At 37.1% G+C, this 13324-nt stretch overlaps 1 non-coding gene across 1 annotated transcript; it reads left to right on the top strand.

The window, feature by feature from the left end:
* Positions 1 to 12737: 12737 nt before the first annotated feature.
* Positions 12738 to 12846, top strand: LOC116530571. The gene has a single exon (XR_004260069.1). It is a non-coding gene; the product is annotated as a U6 spliceosomal RNA (small nuclear RNA).
* Positions 12847 to 13324: the final 478 nt, after the last annotated feature.

Genomic DNA, 13324 nt, shown 5'->3' with positions numbered 1-13324 from the left:
CTCTACCAAAAATACAAAACATTAGCTGGGCATGGTGGCGCGTGCCTGTAATCCCAGCTACTGAGGAGGTTGAGGCAGGAGAATTGCCTGAACCCAGGAGGCGGAGGTTGCGGTGAGCCGAGATCGCGCCATTGCACTCCAGCCTGGGTAACAAGAGTGAAACTCCGTCTCAAAAAAAAATAAAATAATTGATGTGTCACACATTACTGTAAAACTGGTTAAGCTTCTTTCTTTGCTTTTTTTCAGTGGGCACCTGTTTCTGGCTTGCCTCTCTAATGAAGAAAATCTGAGAGGTAGAAGCTGTCGTTGTATATTTAAAATACAGATCAAATCCTGTTACAGCAAGTAAATGGGCCCATTTAACTGCTTTCTTTTAAGGTAAAATAAATACTATTTTTTGTATTTTTAATTAATGTAAAAGATAACTTGTTTGAAGTAATAATAATAACAATGTATTCGTTGGTTATAGCACATGGATAAGTGAAATGAACAAATGCTTTTATTGACAGTTCGCTTGGCAGTTCTCTCTCTGATTTCCAATAGTGGCCATTCAATGCTTTCGCCACCCTCCTCCCTGATCTCTATCAAGTCCACTCTTTCTCATTCTTATCAGATGATCTTTCCATGGGAGGACACCAGATGGGAGTTACCTCACTCACCTGCATCTGAACCTATCCTTTCCTTTTCCTCTAGGCCCAGAGGATGGCAGGTCCCTCCCTCTGCTTCTGAATTTGGTGCTGTGCCCTTAGGCACCTCTCCAGCACTTTTTCTCTTTTACTGTATCCTCAAGCTCTTTGAGTCATTTACCTTCTTAGATTCTTCTTATCTGTAAAGTAAGGGCAATAAATACTAATTTCCAAGTGAGATCAAACAGAGAACCTGTGTATATGTTCATTTTTTTTTTTCTGTCAAGGATACATATCTTCAAGGAATTGTACTTTATAACCTAAGATTTTTTTTTAATTTTTCTTTAAGTTCTGGGATACATGTGCAGAACATGCAGGTTTGTTACATAGGTATACATGTGCCACGGTGGCGTAACCTAAAATTTTAAGTATAGAAAGATTTTATTTACTTCTTTAAAGAGGTTCTTTTCACATAATTTAGGTCCCTGAAATACCTACATAAAACATTTGCAAAAATAAATTCATAAACAGAAACCAAGGAAAATTCAATGAGTGCTAAATGGTAGAAGGGAAGAGCAGCGAAAGACATTTAAAAGTTTGTAGATAATTATTCATTAAATAGTCATTTTGGATTCTTTTCACTTCTTCTTCCCTGTAAGGTGATATTTTCTTTTCTAGTACTAATCAGAAGAATGTTTGAGTTATGAAAATACATGTTTTAAAATTGATAAAAATGATGTACTGTCTTATGTTCAAATTAGTAAATTGACACAGCACTTTGAATGAATAGCAGGCCATAAAAACACTTTTGAACAGTATTATGAAGCATTACAGATGCTTTTTTTGGACTAGCTGTTCATTTTCTAAATAGATTTATCTGATAGCTTTTCTCATTTAATAAAAGGATGAATTGGAAAAATATGAACAGATTGTGATAACCAAAAATAAATGAACTTGACAACTTGGAAGAGAAGCAATTGCCAGTGGACTAGAAAATGATGTAGGAGAACTTTGGCATGCACAATTTATGTATAAATAAAAAATAAAATTGTTGACATTTAACTTTAGAACAAGCTGCCTAGATGTGAATTTTGGAAAAAATAACATTTTTAATATTCTAAAAAATAATGTTTTACTCTAATATGTACTTAACTATGTTTTATCTAATAATGTAAAATATTCTGTGTCTTCCTCTTTCTCCTGCGTGTCCTTTCTTTCATTTCAAACATTCAAAAATAATATGTTGCTGAGACTGACTGTGATGAAGACTACAGTTCTACTATTTTGATTCCATATTACTCCTAAAAAGTGAACAATTTAATCTCTTGTTTGAATATCTTCATTATAACTGATCTTTTTAGAAGATTCTATTTCCAGTCTAGCTGTTTTTCATTACCTTTGTAACTTGAGCAAATTTCTTAACATCTCTAAGACTCAGAGGCTTCATCTATATGAAGAAAATAATAATTCAAGAATGTTGTGATAATAAAAATGAAACAATGCATCTGACAATGTGTTAAAAACTATTAATTTCATAAACTATGCAAAACAAGATATTTTACATATACATTTCACACATTATCATTTCCCCATTGGAATTTTCTGGCATCATGTATTAGAACTCTAGGCAATTGAGTTTTTATTTTTCATTCATATATTTGGCATCGTGCAGAAACATCCAAACAGCCGTAAACCAACTAAGCATGAATATAGTTAAGCATTTAAGTAAAATGCTCAAAAAGCTGGTTTACTCTCTTTGTATGATAATTAAAGAAACACGGGCACAGGGAAGTAAGGGAGAAACCCCAGGACAAATCAGCAGCTCTCTATAAGAGCAAGATTTAAGACTCAGGTATTCCCAATTCCTCCTACTGGTAAGCTTCTTGCTATTTCATACTGGCTACCTTTTCCTAAAATCGGGGGAAGCCAGTGCTTATTGACATAGCGACTTAGTGATTTAGTATTTTATGTGGGTTTTTCCAAAAGACAAACATTTATTGAATACTTTCTATGATAGGCAATGAGAGTTAAAGGTAAATAGAGCATAACTGTGGCCCCCAAGCAACAATGTAAAAAAGAAACAAATATATATAAAGAGAGTTGTAATAGATTGCAAATATGTTCTTTAATACAAATGTGTACAAAAGGCTTGGTGGTGATACTTAAAAAGGGACCAAAGAAATCATAGCCAGGATTGATTTCCAAAAAAGAAGATATTTGACTGCTTTTGATGAGAAGTGTGTGTGTGTGTGTGTATGTGTGTGTGTGTGCGTGTGTGGTCTGCACACGTGTGTATGTTGGGGGATAGAAAAATCTGATAGAAATGACTGAAAGAGATCAGTTCAAATAAAAAAGGATACATATTCAAAAGTAGTGAAAAATTTTAAAAAATGGTGTAGGCCAGATGTGGTGGATTGTGCCTGTAATCCCAGCTCTTTGAGAGGTCCAGGCTGGAGGACCGCTTGAGCCCAGAAGTTTGAATGTAGCCTGGGCAACATGGGGAGACCCTATCTCTACCAAAAGAAAAAATGACGGAACTGTGATCCCAGCTACTTGGGAGGCTGAGGTGGGAGGATTGCTTGGGCCTGGGAGGTCAAGCCTGCAGCAAGATATGATCCTGTCACTGCACTCCAGCATGGGTAACAGAATGACACCCTGTGTCAAGCAAAAACAAAAAAGCTTGATGTGCTTTTGAAATAGCAGGCAGTTTAGGTGTCCTGGTTCAAAGTATAGTGAGTATGTGGGAAGGATCAGCAGGTGAGGAGTTTAGAAAATAGAAGAGGTAGAGGGAGGTCAGAACAGCTGAGCAGGCCTGAGTTAGCATATGGAATAATAAGTTAAAGCCAGTACAAAATGTGGAGCTCAAACAATGAAAACCAATGGAAAGCTATTAATGTCTTCAGCGGAGACAGACTGGTCTCCCTTAAGGTTTTCTTCTTTTTTTATTTAAAAAAAAAAAACGTCACCCTGGAATAGAATGGAGGAAAAATTATAGGGATTAAAAACTAGAGTAGGAAGGAAAGTAAAGAGAATATTGGGAGAAACAATGGGGGTTTCTGAAGCTGGAGAAACAGACATGGGAGAATGAAAGACAAAAAAGACGAGGCAGTTATTGATGTACCCATGCTGTGAGTAAACAAACTGAAGCCCTAAAAAGGTAATTAGCTCATCATCACACATTGGTCTCTATTGACTTCAAAGACAAGATGGGCTTCCAAACTGTTTTCTCTTGGGTGGGACCGTATTTGCCTCCCCTAGCCCCACCCCACCCCCCAACAGGCCCCAGTGTGTGATGTTCCTCTTCCTGTATCCATGTGTTCTCATTGTTCAATACTCATGAGTGAGAACATGTGGTGTTTGGTTTTCTGTTCTTGTGTCAGCTTGCTGAGAATGATGGTTTCCAGCTTTATCCATGTCCCTGCAAAGGACATGAACTCATCTTTTTTATGTCTGCATAGTATTCCATGGCGTATATGTGCCACATTTAATTTATCCAGTCTATCCTTGATGGGCATTTGGGTTGGTTCCAAGTCTTTGCTATTGTACACAATGCCACAATGAACATATGTGTGCATGTGTCTTTATAATAGAACAACTTATAATCCTTTAGGTAAATACCCAGTAATGGAATTGCTGGGTCAAAAGGTATTTCTGGTTCTAGACCCTTGAGTAATTGCCACACTGTCTTCCACAATGGTCGAATTAATTTACACTCCCATCAACAGTGTAACAGCATTCCTATTTCTCCACATCCTCTCCAACGTCTGTTGTCTCCAGATTTTCTAATGATCACCATTCTAACTGGCATGAGTTGGTATCTCAATGTAGTTTTGATTTGCATTTCTTTAATGACCAGTGATGATGAGCATTTTTTCATATGTTTGTTGGCCACATAAATGTCTTCTTTTGAAAAGTGTCTGTCCATATCTTTCACCCACTTTTCGATGGGGTTGTTTGTCCTTTTCTTGTAAATTTGTTTAAGTTCTTTGTAGACTCTGAATATTAGTCCTTTGTCAAATGGGTAGATTGCAAAAATTTTTTCCCATTCTGTTGGTTGCCAGTTCACTCTAATGGCTGTTTCTTTTGCTGTGCAGAAGCCCTTAAGTTTAATTAGGTCCCCTCATAATGGGAGGTTTTGATCTTGGCAGACTTGGGAGTGAACAATTTTAGGAAACACAACCTTGGTGAAAGAGGTAAAAGTTATTGCATGTCTTTGTTTTCATGATGACGCAGAGTGAAACTAACAGACTGCTTTTGTTTATAATTACTCATTAATTTCTTGTCTATGGAATAAACAAAGTCATGTTTATATGGGCGGCCTCAACTATATGGTGTGTCTGATTCTCTATGGACCTTATAGTTCAGTTGCTTTGAACGATAAAGAAGAAATTTAAGAAATGCTACAAAATAAGTCAGAGGTTCCAAGTTGATTCAAGACAAATTTGGCCAAAAGGTCTCAGTTTTCTCATTTATTAATAAATAAATAAAACCTGTCTGTATTAGTCAGGGTTTTCCAGAACAAAGAAGGGTTATGTGAGTATGTATATACATTCACGCAGCATGAGAGCATGAGAGAGAAAAGGAGAGGGCACAAATTTATTTTAAGAAATTTGCTTCTGTGATTGCGGTGGTTTGGTAATCCCCAAACCACATGATGTAGGCTGGTAAGCTGGAGAAAAAGGGAAAAGTTGCTGTTTGAATGTGAAGGCAGTCTGTTGGCAGAATTCCTTTCTGCTTGGGGAAGGTCAGTCTTTTTCTAGTAAGGCCTTCAACAGTGATTGATTGACTGAGGTTCACCACTTTATGGAGAGTAATCTGTTTTACTCAAAGTTGAAGAGTTTTAATGTTAATCTCAGCCAAAACACCTTTACAGAAACATCCAGAATAATGTTGGATCAAATATCTGGACACTATGGCCAGGCTGACAGATAAAATTAGCCATAATACCATCTCAAAGGAATGTTCTGAGAATTAAATGTTTAATATATGTAAAGCACTTAGGATATTTTCTGGCATGTAACATTCATTAAATGTTAATTATTGTTGTTGTTATTCAAGCAACTATTGTGGTGTTGAAGAAAATAACTACTGTTTTATAGCTTGTATTAAAAATACTTCTACTTTCAAATAATAGGAGACATTTTGAGTGATCATGAAAAACAGCAAACATGATGTAGAGAAGAGCTTTTTAGTAAATTGTTAGATATTCTCATTCAAATTGAAACTTTGCGTAGAGAAACACATTTATGTATCTATACCAATGCGAGTATCCTGAAAAAAAAATTTCTTTTACATTGCTTTCCTTGGTACTTTTAGAGATACAATTCTTTCCTTTTCAATGGTTAGAGAAAGGCCAGTTCTTCAAATCTGATCAGGAAAAGTGGCTTGCTTCCTGCTAAAGAGTAGTTTGTTCTTTATCTTTCTCTCTCCCTTTCTCTTTTGTGACTGCTGGGAAATCAGGATAAAATAAAGGCCTATCTCATAAAATCTTAGGCAGCAGCATGGCTGCATTATTCACACTTAGTTCAAATGGAGAAGTTCATTACAACCAGCAAAGTTATGAAATATATGCAGTTCCCAAGTGGACTTGGCTTTCCACCAAATAAATCATTCATGAATGTGCAAGGTCATAGCCTTGCTCTCCCTCTCTGCACCTATTTCATTGTAGGATTCTTAACTGCCTGGCTTTTGCTACTTGCACACTGATCTAACAGCTGAAGCTCAAATTTCGGAGATCAGCAGTTTGCTGTTCTGACAGTGTGGGGTTCTCCCTTTCTTCATTAATTGTGAATTTTCTCAAAGGTTGATTTTCCTTTAAATCATAATTTGTAAGAAACTGATTCCTTAATAAATCCTTTCCCCTAAACAATGCTGACTTGCCATTTATTTCAAAATAGTTTGAAATTACCATCTTTGATTATCAACATCCTCAGCTCTATTTCCTCCCCACCAACCCACAGACTTTGAATTGCTTTCTTTCCCTGTGAGTACTCTGGGAGTTTGTTCCAGGTACAGGCAGTTTGCGTCTTAAGGTATGAAACATCTGTATTCTGCTGCTGCTCTTTTGTTCCATGTTCTTTGTTTCTCAGCCTCGTTCATATGATTAATCTTATGAAGGGCTCTGCTCATATCGTAGTTGTAGTCAGCCTGGATCAATAGTGGTGCAACCTACCCATTGAGCCTGCTGGAGTTGAGGGTGGAGTAGCTGATGTAGTCAGTACCAGCCCTGGGCAAATTGGAAAATGAGGCGAGAGTGTCTTGGGTGCCTACACCTCCAACTCTGGATGCTCTTGTTCATCTCCCCAGCCAACGCTCTTCCATTGCTGTAAGTCCCTTCTGTCTCTGAAAAGCTAACTGTCATTTTGGAGGATCTCATGTTACCTCTTAATTTCCATTATGTATGAGGATTATTTGAAGAGAGGAATGTTTAACCCAAAGAAACACAAGTTGTGGAGTATCCAGCCTCCTGAGATGGATAGTGTGCCTTTTAAACCACATGATGTAGGTAAATATGTACTCTATTTGTCTATTTGTCTGAAAGTCTTTAAAGAAGGTCTCACTGTGAAGTAGATAGTGCTGAATCCCCGATAAGCACACTGAATGTAATGAGAGCTCCTGGTTTCCTACCCCAATTCCCCCTTCCTAGACTGGTGTACCCATTCTCCAGTTGTGTACGATGTTGACTGCTAAGGACTCATGGCTGTGAGTGGTACTCGTCTCTGGAGATTTCTTATTCACCAGTGGGAGCCACCTAGCTTAAAAATTCCTGGGATGTTATTCCTGACTCAGGAGCAGCCCACAACCACCATCAATGGCTGGCTCATATGCAGAACAAAATGCCAGCTGCCTCACCTAGAGCTGGAACTACTATGGACTACCATTTGGGCCCTAGAACACCTCGTGGGCTCAGCCTGAAGCTAGTGTCCAGCTGAACTCGCATCTATGTCTCGCTTCTTCCCAGGCCCCTACTCTGCTTCCCTCACTTCCTTATAGGTTCCTCCTAGGAGAGCTGTCTTGAAAGCACTTGTGCAAGAATGCATTCTTAGTCTCATTTTCTAGGGGACATAAGATCCTGAGCTAAGTTTAGGGTACTGGCAAAGCATGGGACCTAAAAGGGAGGAGGGTGATTTTTTGCAACATTTGATATTTCAAATCAAGAAAAAATGGCATTTAAGCACTGATCATAGAGAAAAATTAGAATTTCTCTCTCTCTTTTTTTTTTTAGAGGTTCACATTGCTTTTATATTTTAAATGACTTCTGGCAGGGCACCTAATCTCTTGAGTGCTTAATTACATTACATTTCTTAATCAAGCATTGTTAGCAGAAAAGCGTATTTATTGTAAATGCCAATTTTTTTGCCATTTATTTAAAGATGCATGCCTCTGTGAATTCATGGATGACAAAACATATATAAATCACAGAGTTTACAAATTTAACTATGCAAATCTTGTAACTACGAATGAATCTTTCCAAAGAAGTGATTTGATAAATTGTTGCTAGGTGACAATTCTTTGTCTACTGAAGCCATCTTACACTTGGTCACTCTAGGAGAAAACTCTAGTTCAGGAAGGGAGGTGTGGGAGAATCTCGTATTTTCTATATAATAAATGAGGTCAAACCATTTCCAGGTTCCAGTCAGAACAGTGAGCTTATCTTACCAGGCATCCTTTCTTGAAACCTACATTAGAGGCAGAGAAAACCCAAAAACTTGGCAGCGGGCTTCTGATTGACCATAGAACTATTCACATTTAGGTAACCCTCTTACTTGAGCCTTCCCTCTTCAGTTTTTTATAACCCAGAGTCATATCTGTCTACGCTCACATATGTTTTAGGCAGCTATTTGTCCATGCAAGACACACTCTAGCCATAAAAGTGACACCTTCCTTGTTCTCATTCTGCATCTTCTATGATTCTGCACTCATCCCCACTCTTCCTCAATTCCTTCCTCTCCCTTGTCTCCTCACAGAAACTTCTACAGATGGATAATACACTTGGGTACATCTCAGGATAAGTGGCCAGCAATGGCTCATTCTCCAGCATCCAGATGCCTCACAATATTGTGATCCTAGATAATGTCCTCAATGTATCCCTTAAAATAGAATAAAATAAACAGAACACAAGAGAAGCCACCATACAAGCAGGAGGCTTTCTACTGCCAAGATTCCAAATAGATTAAGCCTGTCAATTCTACCACCTTTGCTCCAGGTACTGTGAACTCCTAATGGGGTGAAAGGTGAGATGCTTTCTTGAACTGCTCAAGTGAATTAGCTTTAAAAATGCCCTCTGTTCATATTGCAATTACGAGAGCTCTAGAAACAGAGCTCTCATTTTCATGTTACAACTATATCTACTGCTAGCTATCATTTACTGTACACATACTATGTGACAGGTACAATGCCAGATACTTTTAGAGCCATAATTTTTCATCTTTATCATAGCTTGCAGAGGTGGGTATTATCTCCATTCTGCAAATGAAGGAATTGTGGTTTAAAGAGGGTAAGATATTAAGTGCCAAATCTGAATATAATCCTACGTGGATCTGTCTTCCAAGTCTTTATCCTATTACCCTCCTTTTCATTGTCTTCTAACTTCTCTCTAGTCAGCTTAACAATTATCCATTTGTATAGCCCCCCTACTAGTTATCTACCACTGCGTAACAATCTTAGTGGCTTAAATATTTATTATCTCATAGTTTCCATTGGTCAGGAGACTTCCTATGGCTTATCTGGCACCATTGCTCAGCCTTAAAATCTGTAATCAGGCTGTCAGCTTGCCTTTGTTCCTTTCTGGAGCTTGATGTTCTCTTCCAAGCTGTAGGAAAAACTATTTCCTTGCAGCTATAGGGCTGAGAGCCCCAGCTTTTTATTGGCTGTTGGCTGAAAGTTGCTCTCATCTCCAAAAGGCCTCTGCATGGCCCTTTACATAGGTGTTCACAGCATGGCTATTGGCTTTTTGAAAGACAGCAGGAATCCCCTTCTCCAGTGTGCTATGATGGAGTTTTATGTAATGTAACCTAAGCAAAGGCATGACGTTTTACCACCTTGCTATATTCTATTTGTTAGAAGCAAGTCACAGGTCCTACCTACACTCAAGGGGAGGGAATCATAAGAGGTATAAATTATTGTGAGTTACCTTAGGGTGTTTCTGCCATCCTCCCTTGGCAAAGATCTCATAAGGCAGCAGATGATTCCCACTGCAGCTGTCAGTTCCAGCTGCCATTTTCCTCCCCCATCTATAAAGTGGGGAGGGTGTTATTCATCTGCTTTGCTGAGGCAGGGTGACAATTTGGCCATAAAATCCTTTGATACCCAAAATGAAAGGCTCTTTATAAAGCCAAAATATGTTTTTTCCCCAAAGAGCAAAATATAGAAAGAAGTCATCTGTTGCTAGGGAAACCACAACCTTTCACTAAGCTTATTTAGAAAAAAGACATATTCAAGACTCTTCACTGTAGGAACAGAGATTGTGCTTTATGTTGGTAAGAATAAACAAAGAAGAAAAATATCATTCTTCTGAAATAAAAAAAAAATCCATTATCTTGTGTCTTGCTAAAAATATTTTGTTCTGCAGGGTTCAATTTGAAATTCACAGTCCCCCCACCCCTGCCGTTTTCATCTTGCTTTATACGAAACTCCCTTTGAAGTCAACAGAATCTTTGGATCTGGACAAAACATGAGAAGCTGAAGGAAGACTGGGCAAACTAGCAAAAACCCATTCCAATATGGCATGGCTGAGAGGCTATGGGATCTCTCCCTTCTGTCCACATTGCGCCTGGGCACTAAGTCAAAAAAGAGTTTCAGGAGATTTTTTTTTTTTAATACTCACATTTAGTGCATCACCAGACTCCTTATACTATCGCTTAAATGGTCATATTTTACAGATACTGTGGTTCAATTCTTAGTTTTAAAAAGCAGTTCTATTTTCTAGTGTCTGAAATTTTAGCTAAAGTGGGTAGTTATAGCTTGACTTCAAAGACCACCATCACAGGCCCTTTAGCTCCAAGTCTTTTTCTTTGTCACATAGTAGGATGCTTTCTCCTTAAGTGCCCTGATGAGCAGGGTCACTAAGCATAGCTTCCAAATGCTTGGCCAAACCACTGCTATCTCCCGAGGAAATTCTATGTAGCATCTCTTCAGGCATGTTTTGTTTGCGAAAGTGTGGAAGAGACTCAGGATGAAAGGAGAAGACAAGTAAACTATAGTTTTCTGACCTGCAGAAATACTATTAAGGGTGATAGTTGAATGGGGACGTGACTCCTGTTTAGCCTCCTGAAAATCTGCTGGGACTGTGGAGGATATCACTTAAGTCGAAAAATGAAAAGACATCTGGAAATTAAGGAGAACGTTATTTTGGGTTGGCTTTTGTGTATAGTCTATACAACGCTGATTCTTCTGCTCTTAGCTATTGTTGGACAAATATCCAAAGTGGATTTTATATCTTTTCTCCCTAGGTAAGAAGCTATTCAAAAGGCCCATGATCAGGAAGGAGCTGGGGAGACAGACATGGACTCAGGAATCCAAGTTATTCAAAAGCCATCTGCTGAGCAAGCAGTTCATTGCAGAGAGTTAGGACTGAATGTGAGCTACAGATTATTAACTAATATAAGAATAATTATTATAGCTCTAAATTGCTCAGATATTTGTTCAGAAATACATATTTCACAAATATATATGTACATATTTCATATATATATTTCACAAATATATATTATATATATAATATATATACACATATTTGCTCTGTGAGTCTGGATGGAACAATATTTTTTTCATTATTGTGATGCTTACATTAAAGCTTGTTAATTCAAGCTGTTAAGTTCCCTGTAGGAAAAATCACAAATGATTACTGTCATATTTAAAACTGATCTAATGTTGAGAATCACATACAAATAAACATCAGTAAAAATGCATTTTTTATTTCAATATAAAAGTCAACATGTGATATTAAAACAGTGCTTTGCATCACTGTTTTGTCATAGCCATGCATATTGTACCAAGAAAGGACCCTACTAAATAGATTCCTAATTATCTTTCAACAGGACAACAAGATTTAAATATATAAATTTCTATAGTGAAAAGTCATTTTAAACTCTGAATTTCCCTGCCAAGGAAACTTTACATGGGGTCATAGGCATGAATTACTGGAAACTATGCAGAAAATTTATCTAGGGAATATTTTAAAAATGAGGAGTTTTTAAAAAGCGAACATGTCACTGTATTCCAATTATACCATAGTAAATTTTCAATATTGTTAGACTAAAAACTTAAGAATAAAACATTTTTGTTAGAAGCAAGGAGTGAAAATGCTAATATTCTTCTAATTATAAGTTATGGGCAGCATAATTTGTTGCTAATAGCACCAGACACTTTCGCTGGTATTCAGTAGTAAAAGAAAAAAATTAAAACCACTCAGGTTGACATAGTTGCATACCAATAAGGCATAGCTGTTTTTAAGCTCTTCTTCAAAGGTGAACCTGAGAAGCTACTCAAGAAATATCTATCACATTCTCTGCCTTATAGGTTTGCATGTTGCTGGGAGATAAAAGGCATCAAAAGGTAAATGAAATGGGCAGGAAAAACAAGAATAAATCGGAAACACTTAACTGTGGTTAGCCTGTTCTGCCTGGATGTAACAGTATATAGTGGCTTGCAGTGGTAAATTGACCCAAGAAATTTATTTGAGACTGTCATCTCACTATTTTAGATAGATTCACAGCCGATGTTACACTTGGGAGAAGTTATTTCATAAACTAGAAAAGACAATTACAGATTTTTAAAAATTTGCTCGGTTTGAGAAAAATATATCTTTAAACCAAAATAAACTTAATGCTAGTTGACACAGAAGTATATTTCTTCTTTTTAAAAGTAGTTGGAAGTTGAAACGATCATTACATTATTTGGAAATTATTTAATTACCTTGAAGCAGGTATCAAGCCATTGGCATGAGCTGCAGATTTAGCTGTTATAAGACATAGAAATAGATTCATCAATCAAGGTTCTTAGCCATCCTTTTCTAATGGTTAATAATAATGTCTATTCCTGATCTCCTCCGTACTGCTGCCTATGCAGTTGCCTTGAAAATATTTTCAGTGGAAATGAACAATTAAAATGGTGGTCTTCACTTCAGCAGCACTTAGGTTAAAACTGAAACATACAGAGAAGATTAGCATGTTCCCTGTGCAGGGATGACGTGCAAAGGTGTGAAGTGTTCTATATTTTTATGACATTGTTTGTGACACAGAGGATAAGTGCTTTAGGTGATGGATAGTCCCTTCACCCTAACGTGTGAATTACATTATTGTGATTATTACACATGCTTGTATCAAATTATCCCATATAACCCATAAGTATTGATAATTACTATGTACTCATAAAATTAAAAATTAATTAATTAATATTAAATGGTGGCAAAGTTTCTAATATCAGATTAGAGACTTTACTAATTTTTTTCATTGGCCCAATAATTTTATATGATTAGTCATTAACCAGGAGATTAATAAAATTGCAGATTTATTGCCTCTGCCTTGTTTTGCATTGTAGAAGATGGGCAGAGATGACATCAGACTTGTGTTTTTCAAATCCCACACTTACTTAATGCAAATGTAAATTCAGATGTACCACAGTACAGTTGAAAGGGATCTTCACAATCAACAAATGATTGATCTGAGATTCAGAGGGGCAAAGCTATTTGTCTCAAG

This window comes from Sapajus apella, unplaced genomic scaffold (assembly GCF_009761245.1).
Source record: "Sapajus apella isolate SASKATOON/1434 unplaced genomic scaffold, GSC_monkey_1.0 scaffold67, whole genome shotgun sequence".
Taxonomy (NCBI): Eukaryota; Metazoa; Chordata; class Mammalia; order Primates; family Cebidae; genus Sapajus; species Sapajus apella.
This window is presented reverse-complemented; position numbering and strand designations above follow the sequence as displayed.